The 13831-nt window shown below is 38.8% G+C and overlaps 1 long non-coding RNA gene across 1 annotated transcript in view; it reads right to left on the reverse strand.

Moving 5' to 3' along the window:
* The window catches only part of LOC107085962, a 56672-nt gene that overhangs the window by 13784 nt on the left and 29057 nt on the right, over positions 1-13831 (reverse strand). The window contains exon 2 of the long non-coding RNA XR_001481284.1: positions 13170-13257. This is a non-coding gene — a long non-coding RNA (uncharacterized LOC107085962). The remainder of the gene's footprint in view (positions 1-13169; positions 13258-13831) is intronic.

The raw sequence follows: 13831 nt of genomic DNA on the forward strand, positions 1-13831 counted from the left end.
CTGGATCCTCGTCTAACATCTGTCTGCCTTACTTGTCTCTCCCTGGCTCCTAGAGTTTGGTTTTCCCCTGATGTCTCCCTGGTTCGTCTGTTATTTCTGTTGGATTTTTGATTCCTGCCTCAGTTCCTGTAAACCTCATTAAACCTAAATTCCACCTAAATTCACCTCTGCCTACTTGCCTCTGCATTTGGGTCGTCAAACCAACACCAAATCCTGACAGTTTGTTTTGGTCCTGGAACACAATGCCTTGCCAGCACTGCGCTCCTTGACATTGGAAATATTTGCTCCTCAAATTAAAAGCCGTCTTTATGCATCTAAAGTTCCTTCTGCACACTTTGAGGAAAGTGTTTTTTCCTTTTTCCTAAGGGAAATAAATGAACAGTTTACGCGTCAAAAATGATTGAGCCTAAAAAATACACATTACTTTGTTTTAGACTGTGTAGTGCTTTATAATAAATATGGTATTCTTCTGATTTGTCACTTGACACACAAACACTTTGCATAACCACCCTTTTGACGGAGGAATGAAAGCAGCAGGGAAGAGATTAAGGCTTTGAGTTGCAAATACAATCTTTCCCTTAGGTTCGAGTGGTAGGAGTGTTGAGATTGAAAGCAGAAAAAAAACAGAGGACAAGTGTAACTGATAGAATGTGAAAAGGTAAAAGTGAAGAGTGCAAAGAAAGAAGGAAGCAAACAGCAGGGGAGAGAGCTGGAGAGGAAGAAAGGTTGAATTAAGGAGAAAGGGTGTAAAGATGGGAGAAATACTTGGGAGACCAAGTGAGTGCATGAAATAAGAATCATCTAGAGGATATTTCCCAGCAATAAGGATGAGCATCTGTGCATTTTCTGCTCATGTGAGAACATACGCCCACCTGTGCACAAAATGCAAACATGAACACATGGTTCAGAGTGACTTCAGGGCTTCTAGTAGATAAGTGCATGACACACACTGTGAATTTATTCAGTCTGAAACAGATGCATTGCAGTTTGCAGCATTGTCCTTTTTGTAATGATTTATGGTCTGATTTGTTAATGAGAGAATTTATTCAAATATTTCATTTTAAACCACTGGAGGTGTGATGAATTCTTTCTGTTTTTGACAGCAGCAGTGTTGCCATCTTTGAATTAAAGACCATTTCAGGGATATTACCTCCATCTGCTTAAATTTATAATCTGCTCATAGTGATTCAATATTCCTTGACAAAAGACCAGGATATTAAGAAGCTCTTTGGTGAATTATTATACCCTCTTTTCTTTCTTTCATCGTCATCTTCTCCTTATTGCAGTGAAATAGGCCCTTCTCTATCTTCAGCAGGAGTCAGAATACATTACTAATCCTTGCTGTGCACAGCAATTGTCTGATGCGAGATAAAGTTATACTGTGGAAGGGATGAGGACAAAAACATTTTAGCCTAAAATATGCTGAAGGTCATTTTAAACTGACAGCAGCTCCCTTGCCAAGATGCAGAGAAAATGTGGAGAGTTGAGTAAGGAGAAACCTGAGAAACACATGGGGGTGTTAGGAATTATTGCCAAACAATCCTTTACAATTTTAACTTGGAGCATAACACACTTAGAACATGCAGCAAAAAAAAATGTTTAAAATCTGATATCTTCATCACTTTAATTACTATTAGGTAGAGTATCATCAAGTTAATCAAAAGTTTTAGCAGCCAGTAGTGTGTTTTATCACTTGGTTGTAACGTATACTGACTGAAATGTTTAGCTGTTCGCCTTTGAAAAACAGTTCAAGCTCAGTTAAATTAGAAAAGCATCCATTTGCAAGTGTTGCTAAAGATTCTCCATTAGATTTAAGTCTAGGGTCATTCTAACACGAGACATCCTCTGATCTAAACCACTCTGCTGTTATGTTGACTCTTTCATTAGAGTAGACCACCACAGGTTCTACCTCCACAAACCCAAGTCTTTTGAAACTTAAAACAGTTTTTTGCACTAATGCAGTATTGCCATACTTAGACCCATCTATCATGTCATCAACTCTGATTAGCGTCTGTATTCTTGCAGAAGAAAGAAAATGTATTTTTGCAGCATGACGATGCTACTACCATGAGTCACCAACACATAGCAGTTTATTGAGGACTATGAAGTTAGTCCTTAGGTAAACACAGACCTCTCAAAGCCTCCGTGCTTTGATAGGGGTGTGAAGGAAGCCATCTATGTTAAGAAAAAACAACCTTAAACAGAGGCGGTGGACTCAGGTTTCAGCTCTCAAAAACCTGCAATGCAGCAATTGAGTTAATCCCTTCCCACTATCATCGTAGCCCCAGCCTCCGTACAGGAGGGCGGAGGACATCACCTATTCATCCAGGCCACAAACCCCTTTAACGACCCCCCTTTCCGGCTCTAAAGGCTGATTTATACTTCGAAACCAGGTCATCTGCGTAGAGACGTCACCACCCCCTCCGCCGACACTCTGCTGCACCTTTCCCAAATTGTAGGTGATCGCAGACAGGAGGCCTCTGATTGGACGGTTAGACCGCTCTACACTATGGGTATCTCCTGTTTGATACCTTACCGGCTTGTTTTGTTTGTATGGCCGCGGTTGCGGGAAACAACTCGTGAAGTTGGAGCAGCTAGAAGAGCGAGGTGTGTGAGAAAGCTGGGACCTTTTTTCCACCTGGATCCCCGCTATCTCCTCATGTCCCTCCGTTTTCTGACAAATTTTCCCCCAATTCCTCACCGCCTCGGCCACATCTAGACCCACAGCTAGATCGTGATTTTCCCCTTTTGCTTTGTGGCGTGGAATAAACATGGCGCAGACCACACTTCAATATTGAGCATAAATCAAATATATCTGCGTCATACCTGTGACAAGCTCACTGCGACACACTGCTGCAGGAGTATAACCAGCCCTTTAGACGGGTATGGGGTATTGCAGGCTAACAAAAGAAGCCAAACAACCCCCATTCCGAAGGGTTGGACCCCTTCATCCATTCAAATTTGCATGGTTTCAAAATAAAAACAATCCTTTGTTGGGTTACTCTATAAAAACTCGAACTCAACACTATTCCTGACATTTAGAATTGAAAAAGCTTCCTGGATGGGAAGCGAAACATCTTCAAACTTGGAAACAAAGTCCAGTGGATTGTTTTTAATTTCCCATTTGCAGAGTAATCTACATAGGCACTGGCAACCTTTAACTGGGAATTTGTATAGTTTGTATTTCAACATTTCTTCCTTCTTCCACACATTCAGGAGCTGAGCTCATGATAAATAATTGTTCTGTTGACCCAAGTATAGGATTTAGGTTTTTTAAGATGGGATTCAGAGTGTGCGACGGAGTGTTTATAAGCTTCTATGTAGAAGTAAAAACGCCACTCCCACCAGAATAGTTAGATGCTTCCCCAATTAAGAACCCTGGATCATTGGTGATTTGAAGAAATTGCTAAACAAGAATAAAACATGCATTTAGGATGGACAATAGGGAATTGTTGAGCAGTATGAATAAATAAAAAGAAAGCTAAGAGAAAGCTTGGAGACATTCAGGAAAAGGTTTGAAAGCGAATTCTAGCAGAAAAATGTAAGAGACGTCTGGACAGGGATGAAGTTTACCGACTTTAAGGAGAAGGAGGATCAGACAGACAGAAGTCTGGACAGAGCCAATGAACTGAAACTATTCCCCAATAGGTTCAGTTCAGGAAAATGTCAACATCCTTCTCTCCTGCCCAAAGTCAAACATCCAACCCTCCTTTAACTCGAGGCTGCCCTAATATCTTAACTGCTTCATCTTCCAACTCTAGAACCTCTGAGGATTATTTCATAAGAAGGATTACTTTCTAAATGGAGGAAGATCCTGGAAATCTGTAAGAATCCTCTTCAAAAGACTAATAAACAACAACAGAGTGTCTTCAGTCAAAGACAGATCCGCTGCAAGACAGACCGCTGCAGAAGATCCTTCATCCGACGAACACAACTTGCTGAAGAAAACAGTTTTTGTAAATTTGTTTTCCTCTTTGGGATCAATAAAGTATTTCTAATTAAACTGATTTCAGCAGGTGTTTTTCAATTGAGTCATAAGCTTCTTTGCCATTGAAAATAGCGCGTTAAGCCGGGTTTTTCAAACATGGGTTGACAAGTTCACAATCGTGAGCCATTTGTATGCTTTCCCACTGGGGAAAAAAAGCCAGTTCTAACGCCTTGCAGTTAAGCTGCATGGCTAACCCCCCCCCCCAAAAACCTCGCCCTGCAGCTGCATGTCATCAAGCAGGGTTAGCATTGATGATGTCACAAGTGCAACAGAAATCAAGTAATATGCGACATGTAAGGAAGCCAGAACGTAGCTAGTGTGCTTTATTTCTTCACTCTTATTTGTCCAAATCGCTCTCACCAGAGCTTCTCCATGTTTACTGAATGTAAACAAAGTTGTTTCGTCTTGTTAGATCAGACGTGACTGGTGCAGTGTGTTGACGTTCGCATGTTGTGCTCAATGGTATCATGTAATTTAGCGATTCACCCCGGCTCTGGTGTTTCCACAGCATGCCGATCAGAGCTGAGGCGATATTAACGCAGGTCGCTCGCACAGTCGTTTGACCCGGGTAGACAGGAGTCAGTGAGCTGCTCCCACTGCCACTAAAAGCTGGTTATTTCCAGATTCAAACTGTTTTTTTGGTGAGTGTGAAAGCAGAATTATTTGACTCTCCTCTGAGATTTGATATATAAAACTTTAGACATAAGAGATCCTCTGTAAGGTATTAAAAATCTCCACATGAGGATGACATTAGGAGTGACAAGGTGTGAGCTCCTAATGCAAGGTGATAGACTGATAGACAAAGTGCAGTTGGGCAAGGTTTGAGTTATCCCAGGAGTGACTGTTGCTGTGGTAACAAGCATCCTTTCTCCTCTCCAGTCACAAAGAAAAAAAAAGAAAATGAATATCTGCGTGTAATCAGGCCACTATTGAAACAGTGATGGAGGTAATTATAAAGACTGAAGTGAAGGGGAACGGGTCACAGCAGCGTGGGCAGCAAGAACAAACAGGCAAAGAGGTTAACTGTTGCTGCCGCTGAATAGAAAATAAAAGATTTCAAGACTTCTAATTGGAAATGAACTGCTGGTCAGTTTGACCTGTACTCCCTCTGAATACAAGCTCACCAGGGAGGGTAGGTGAGAGAAAAAAAGCTATGAAATAGTGCAGAGGAATATGAAAGCTAAAAACTTATGGAAAAAAAAAAAGGAAAGCAGGAAAAAAAGCAGTACCTTCTGCAAAGAGTTGAGTGATAAACTTATTTCATTCCATTTGCTACCTTATTTAAGGAGTTTTGATAACAGGATCATGATTATCTGTAACTTTCACTTTTGTATTTGATAAATACAACAGAAATAAAATTTGACTTTAAATCAATGACAAATAAACTCAAATGTAAAGATTGGAGGTGAGGAGAGCATAGATCTAAATATAGATCTATACACCTATATGCCTTCTTGAACAAGATAAAAATATTGTTTGTCTACTGAAGACTTGCGTTAAGGTCTCCAGGAAATCAGACAATAAAAATAATGTCAAGGCAAACCTGAAAAGGCTGTAGACTAGAGCTTAATAACATCTTTTAATTTCTTCTCATTTTTGAAATTAAAGTCTACTTAAAAGGTTTTTTTCTAGTAAACAAATATAAAATAGAGAAACACTAATTAGCGGGAATCATTTTTTTTCAGCTCTGTCAGGTAATTAGCTAATTATGCCCATGAAAAATATAATTTGTTTTTTTTTTTTCTCTTCCATTTCTTAAATATCTTAAAGTTGAGAACTCCTTCTGTAATTTCACATATTCAATTTCTTTAGCTAAACTGGACGAAGAAAGGGAGCATAATCTTTGGTGAATAAGAGATGAACTCTAAAAAACACTGGGTTATAAAATTCTTCACCCAATCTAATTTATATTTAGGGTAGTTTGGTTATTTTTATGGGAATTGGGTTATTTTGTGCAACCAAAGCTCTGGGTTAAAGCTCTCATCACGTGGAAAGACATGCTCCACCTGGGAACCCACCATACCTATGACTGTGCCGAGCTGCATGCTCCATCCACCATCAGATCACATATTTGGACTCCCTGACCAACCATCTTCATGGAAAGTCATAAATAAAAGGTTTGTGCACAGAACATATCTAATTCACACTGTCTAGTTGACTAGTTGGTTGGTTTGGCTAACTAGCAAGCCACTTGGCTGTTACGCACACACGTAAAGTTTTTCTGATTTATCATTTGGGATTTACTGAATAATCTAATTAAACTATTTTCATAATTTTCACGGGTGTTTGATCAATTTTATTTTAGGTTATTAGGTGGTTCTCCAGCCTAGATACAAGCAATAGATAATGAAATGTAATAAGGTGCAATAGAAAAAAACAATTAAAGTAAATACGCTCTATCAAAAAGATAGATACGTTAAAAAATACTAATTGTGAGCCATTGATGACCGAAAATCATGTTTTGTATTTTTGGCTATGTCTTGTATTTTAAGAGAGTTAAAACAGCAAATAATAAAAAAAACTGCAACACATTTTGCTGGTCAAAGGAAACTTTGTGAAAAATAAGATTAAATCTAGTCTGAGAGCGACAGAGCAGAAAGACCATCAATGCATTTAAAAGCCAAAATAAGGATTTTAAAATGTGTTCTTTGGGACACAAGCAGCCACTTGGAAGTTAGTAAAACAGGTGAAATATCTTTGCGCTTCAATTAGGACCAGTTATGGAGAGACGAGAGTTTGCCAAAGGTTGTGTACACAATGCAAACGACTTGTTACATATTTGCAACAATGGGGTTTAATTAAAGAAACCGATAAAGCCAGTTCAAACCTGTGCCAAATCAAGTATATCAAGATCTTGCATAGTGTATGTATTTACATGCACGCCCTGCATGTAACAGGTAAAATGCTGTATATGTATAAAAAAGTGTTCATTTTTTTTTAACTTTGACTAAATAAGCCTTTATTTAGGTGGTTCCTGATTTAAGGTCCTATTTTGTCCTCACCTTTTTCCTCATTGTCCACCTCCTACATCCAATATCCTGTCCCTTTGCATCAAATCAGTCGATTACTCAACTTATTTGAAGTTTTCTACAGCTGACAGAAGTAGCTATATATTGATTTAGAAACAGATAATTAAACTGTCGGGATTTTTCTTTGATGAACCCAGAATGCACAGTACACACACACGGAGCTAGTCTTGAAGGTTTATTAAAAGTAATAAGTTGTGGATGAAGGTAACCAGAGGCTGTAGTAGACTAGAACTGGTGGTGTAGATGGGAACTGGAGAACCGGAGACACTACTTGGAGATGCAGGGCTGTTGTTGAACCGAAGGAGCAGCTAGATGGAGTTCCTTGGATGTGGTACTGGAGACGCAACCAGGAAATTAGCATGAAGAGAGTCCATAGAACGCGTGGCTGCGATGCTTAGAGATGAGCATCAGCTGCAGTAATCCACAGGGAAACAGAGAGTTCTTGGTGAAGCAGAGTCTGCAATAAATCCACAGGACAACAGAGAGTATACTAGAAGATGCTTAGCTGCTGTAAATCCCCCAGGTGCAGACGAGAGAGTTCACAGGGACAGAAAGCAAAAGATCCAGCAGTGCAGCAACGGAAGCACAGAACCTGACTGACGAGTCGTTGGGTTAGCAGTGACTGAATACGAACCAGCAGGGAAGAGCTAACTGAGGGAGGTTTTTGTTGAGAGGCTGGCAGGTGGAGTGAGGATTGACTAATTGCTGCTTAACAGGTGTGACTAATTGCTGAGGGAGTGGAGGCTGAGCTGTGTGAGAGGAGGAGGTGCTGGAAAATAAAAGGAGGTAATGGCCAGGCCAAAACAGAACCATAACAGAAACGGACTGTATTTCATTCACATATTTTCTCAACTTTCTGAGATTCTCTCCTGAAATGTTTTCTTTTTTTTAAATGAAAATGTATATTTAGGTCAGCCAGGTCCTGTCACCACCCCGCCCCAACTTTCAAAGTTTGCTAGTTATCATCACAGCCCCACCCCCTGTACATTATAGTGGAAGACCTCGTCTATTCAGCCAATCCAACAATCCCCCTTTAATGACCGACCTTTAAGACCCTTAAATGGGTATGGGGTATTGCAGTCTAACAAAGGAAGCCAAACGACCCCCATTCCAAAGGGGTGGACCCCTTCATTTGTTCCAATTTGCAAGTTTTCAACACAAATACAAGCCCTTGTTGGACTACTGTAAAAAACCTCTAACTCCACACAATTCGTGACATTTTGAATTGAAAAAGCTTCCTGGATGGGAAGCGAAACGTCTTCAAACTTGGAAACTAAGTGCAATGGATTGTTCTTAATTATTTTTTTTTTTGGATTGACAAGAACTCCTATCCTAGTAGTTTAAATAGCCACACTTTGTCACTAAGGTGACACCATTAGCAACCCTGGAAATAGTTTAAAATTCACATTCACAAATGCATTTCGTCAGAATACAGCCAAAACATGTAATCAAATAAATTTTTTCGTTTATAAATTCTTGCTAACTTGTGAAGAACAAGGAACAGTTATTAAAAAGCAAACACTTGATGTAAGTAATAGAGGACATTCAATCAAAAAGTTCTAAGCAAATATAAATATTCAAAATAGTTGGCCTGAGTGGAGGTGTTTTCACCTGGGAAACCCTGGAGCACATCCTTGCACACATACAGAGTCCGAGCAATTAGATCTGAGGTGCTCAGCTGTGACTTGCATGGAGAAAAGGCCATTAAGACCTGCTAGACCAGGAAACATCATCTAATCTGTCCATTCCTCCCCGCATCACACTCCAATAACAGACATGTTACAAAGCTGCACTCAAAGTTTTTCACTGTGCATGTTAAATCTTCATTACCTCATAGCTGCATGCACACGCTCTGAATATAAATACACATCAAACTAATCCGGCTCCAGCTTCATTGTGGGACAAATCATTAAAGCAATCCTCCTTGGGTTCTCAGCTCACAGTTACACCACTTACAGCTAATTTTTAATAAGCATCACCAACTAAAATAAACCCAGAATTCTGCAGCTATTAATAATTAGGATACCTTACTGCTACACACTTAACCCACTTAAGAAACATTTAATTCTACTTACTAAAACAGTTAGCGTTATTTCACGCTGAAAGTGTCCTGAATGTTCCACCATTTGATTGAGGTGTGGATGCTGAGACATCTAAAAGTGGGGAGTAGAGTTAATGAGGGAACCCTGCTGTTGATGTTTCATGCTAGGGTTTCATCATTTTCGTGACTTTGAAAGCTTGCTTGACCAGAGTCCATTGTCAAAGGATTGTAGTGTTACTGTTGCTTGGAAAAGAGCTTACTGCTCCTCACATGCTTGGATCTGCAGGTCACTACCGATCCGAACCAGTACAACTCTCAGCTTATTTATGCAACCAGAAATGCATCCTGCTCGCACATGATTGTACTTTATAAAAAAAAGACCAAAAATTACTTTTTTGTCTCCTTAATTATAATAAGCATACTAAACTGCAATGTGTGAAAGATTAATAATTTATTTTCTGTTTGAATAAATGTGTTTACATCCTTTCCGTTTTGTCACTTTTCTGTGCCAGATCTACACCAGAAATGGGATCCTGCCGTACTTCTGGTACCAGATCTGCTTGGATGATCAGATCTGCTCTGGCTCTGTGCATGCCAGTAACGTTAGCCCAAATGATTTGCTGTACGTTGCGGCGACGACAAAGGATTGGGAGCATCTGTAGAGTTTGTCTATCTAACGATCGATGAAGTTTTACCTTATGGAAAATAAAACTAAAAAGATTGTTTTTGGTGAACTAAGTATATGCAAAAGCATGGTATAAAGGGCAGACAGTGCTCAGTAGCTAACAGGTACGCCCCTTCCAGCTTAGTTAGTTAGCCAAATGAAGCTACACAACTTTTAACATCATGTCAACGACAATCATCCATTTTCCGCAAGTAGTATATGTAGCGGCCAAAGTGGACTTTTAGTGTAACAGACTGTTCTGTGTCTGTATGTTAAAGTTGTGTCCATCCCTGTTGCCGGGGAGCGAAAGTTCCCTGGGTGTACGGCAGGGGGAGCTTGTGAGTTTTGGTTATGTGTTAGAAGAAGAAGAAGAAAATAAAAACCGGAAGCGGGGTTACCGCCGAAAACTCCGGCCCGTCTCCTGTCCCGTTATTGCATATAAAGTTCATAATACGGACCCAAAACGCTCGGTTACATTAGTTTAAATTAATAGAAATTGCTTAAAAATGCTTAAAAGGACAGATAATTTAATTTGAATTTCTAATTTCATAGATGGATATATTTCATGATTAAAATGGTAAATATTTTATGTGCAAAGTTAAAAGAACAAGAATTCATGTTTATAAGGTTACTTGGATTTTGGATAAAAAAAAATGTCGCTTTAAGGATGGACGAGCCGGCTTCCTCAGCCTCTCGCATTTTTATTTTTAGATTGCAAGGAACCGTGGAAGCAAACAGTCTTCTTACCTGTTGCTCTTCAACTTTATGACAGACTTTAAACCCTTTTATTTTCATCATAAGATATTTTTGTTAATTCATATACTTTTTGTAAGCTTTAAGAAGAACACTGAACTTCAGTTTTCATCTTCAAGACGTTGTGGAGTGAATTTATTTCAATTACATGGACATTCACAGTGGAAACAGTAACTTTGGTTCGGAGAATATCAGCGTAAGAAATAGCACTTTCCTTGCGGTCTCACCAAGATTAAACCTCTACAGTATAGCTTTTTTTTTCTTTGTCTAAAGTCTCCACGAAAGTCATTTTTTAAAGATATACCATTTGTCCTTGCTTGACCTGAAATTGAAACTTTTTGAATTAAAAAAGCTTCCTGGATGGGAAGCCAAATATCTTCAAACTTAAAAAAAAAATTATAGTGCATTGATTTTAAAATTTTTTAACATATTTTGAAAACTTTTAGTGTTACCTTCTTAAATGGCAGAGTTCAGTCTCTCCTAGAACACAGAAGATATTTTTCTACTTTCAGCTACTTTAAGTCACCAAAGAAACTGTAAAATAATTGAAAACATAGGTAATGGTAAGTTGAGACCCCAGAAAAGGTTTGATTCTTATGAAACAAATGCAGTACAGTTTGTCTGAGTGCTAATGGTATATTGTGACATCATCAGCAGGGGCAGATCTGACCACTCGAGCCAATTGGTACCAACACCTTCAGCTAATTCTTTTGGCTTTGGATTGAATGATTGGGTCTTTTGTTTGCCTTTTGTTGTACTTTTATAGTATGTAGTCCACAAACTAAAGAAAGACTTGACTAAAATGAAGATAATCATGGTGTAATCATATTTTGCTGGACTGCACAACCAATTCAACCTGAAAAATTGACACAAAGAAGACAGGCAATTAGACTTTTACTGATACAATATTTAAATCTTTGGCGCTCAGACCTCGGCGGGAAACATCTGCACTAAAATTTACTTTGATCATAGGAATGGACTGATGATTTAATGGACTGATGAAAGAATGAAGATGGATGGCAACATGAAGTATGAAGCGACGGTGGAGAGAAAAAACTCCCCTTGGAAAGAAATCTCTTGCAGAACTAGTCTCAACATGGCGGTCTTTTGGCAGAGCAGCTGGGGATGCTTTGCGAATGCAGTAAAGACCAGAGGAATTATCAGATGGGATGAGGCAGCAGGTGGAGAAGAGGGTGAACGGTTGAATCAAGGTCATCCGAGTCGTAGTCAGACATCGCAAGCCAAGTGAGTAGACACTTGAGTAGAATTTCTTTTAAACTGGATTCTGAAAGCTGATTGGACTTTGTGGGTTGCTTCAAAGGCAGATGAGCCTCTGATTGGATGAGGAAGTGATTCCATTTATTAAGTTCATTAAAATGCATTTAATTCTCTCAGACAAGTTCTTAAATAGTTTATGAGATGTAGTTAAGCATTCATTGGGGATTTAAGGATAGAAATAAGTACTTTCAGTCCCATTACAACATTATTTAGAGTGACCTGGATGAATACGGCGCATGCGGGAATAAGCCAAAGGTGCAGATCGTGCTTCCGGTACAGATGGGGTAGTGACACTGCATGCTAAGTGCAACTCTGTCTTCCCTTCTGTGTGGCAGCAAATCCACATTAAGAATATTATCTCCAAATGGCTGGAGTCAGAAAGTCAACGACTTACTGTTGTTAAATTTAACATGACAATAGCTGAGTGCCACTGTGATTTAAACATGTCATTATGTATAAGTGTCTAGCCCTAATTTGGATGCATTTTTGGCCAAAGCTGTTCACCTCACCTTGTCACCAACAGGACATATAAAAAGATGAAAAATACGATTTAGCGTAATGATACATGCTGAAAGTTTACCAAAAAAAGTAAAGCTATGAGTAATACACACCCACACCTTTAGAAAGGTTTCAGCCAAAAAAACAAAACACCCACTGCCGTGTCAGTCCATGCCATGGATATGCATGAACTGGTTATATGCAAAATGCACCGTGGCCTATAGATATATCTACAGACCCCTGGGTTCCACAGAGAAGGCAAAATATGCTGCAGAAACAAATATCTCATTAAATTACAAATCATAGAAAAGTTCACCTGTTTCAGCTATTAAATTCAAAACGACTTTTCTATATTAATCTCTTATCTTATGAAAAGTAATATCAGTTATATACATAAAAATAAGCAGAAATAAACATTGAGGTAAATCCCCATCCATATTTTTTTCTATTTTTGACATAAAATAGAGAAATAAATTTACCTGTTTATAAAGTTTTAATTGACCAAATTATTCCTTTTTTATCCACCTTTTCATTTTACAGTTTAAACTCTCACTAATACATAAAGTCCCATTTTACATATTATTCACATTTTCCCACATAACATACCTTTACATAAGCAGCACTAATTATTTAAACAAAAATGAAATACATAAAACACACACATACTTTCAGGTCACCTTTTAAAGGCATGCAGTCTTTCCAGGGAAGATCTTGCATGCAGGTGTGAAAGAGGTTCACAAATCAGTGTAACTGTCCAGTCACACTCAGAAACAAACACACAACTAACAGAAAGCATTAAAATCAGAAACAGACAAAGTGGGCCTACATCCTGCCATTCTTAGCAAGGACAGCTCTGCCAAAAGTAAATCCTCTAAACATTCGGTTATGTAACGTAGATATTTTGAGAACATGACTTACATTGTGGGGAGACACTGTAAGAACACTTCTGCTTTTCCTCATCTTTCCTCCCCACTAGAGTCCAAACTCTGATGCTTCACATGCAAACCTAGAAAACAGAGAGAGTTAAATTACAAGCTGTTTACAGCTAAATCTGCAACAGGAAATCCAGCGTTCAAAAGATTTGATGTGTAGGATGATAACATAGCCATTTATATCTCCGATACTTACAAGAGAGGTCAAAAGCAGAATCTATATTCTTGTAAACGGTGCTTATACAATAATTGATGAAGAGCAATTAATTTGATATCACGCTTTGCTGCTAGTACAGTGCAATATGTGCCATGGTAACTGTAATTACTTAGGAGAGCGTTTCCACAGAAGTCATTAATCTTATTGAATGGCTTTACAAAAGGAAAAAAAACTGAGTTTATGTCAAACCATTACCCTGACTGTCACATTGTCTCGGTTACAAGCGCCAGTGCGAGTACTATTCATGCTTTTATCTCCTTACGTTTAAACTATTGCAACAGTCTTTTTACTTGTTTGAGCAAGAAGGAGCTTTACCGTCTCCAGGTTGTCCAGAACTCTGCTGCAAGGCTTTCAACTCACATTAACAAAAGAGAACTCATCACACCAGTAGTAGCAGCTCTGCACTGGTTACCAGTCAAGTGTAGAATCCA

This window comes from Cyprinodon variegatus, unplaced genomic scaffold (genome assembly GCF_000732505.1).
Source record: "Cyprinodon variegatus isolate N-32 unplaced genomic scaffold, C_variegatus-1.0 Scaffold138, whole genome shotgun sequence".
Taxonomy (NCBI): Eukaryota; Metazoa; Chordata; class Actinopteri; order Cyprinodontiformes; family Cyprinodontidae; genus Cyprinodon; species Cyprinodon variegatus.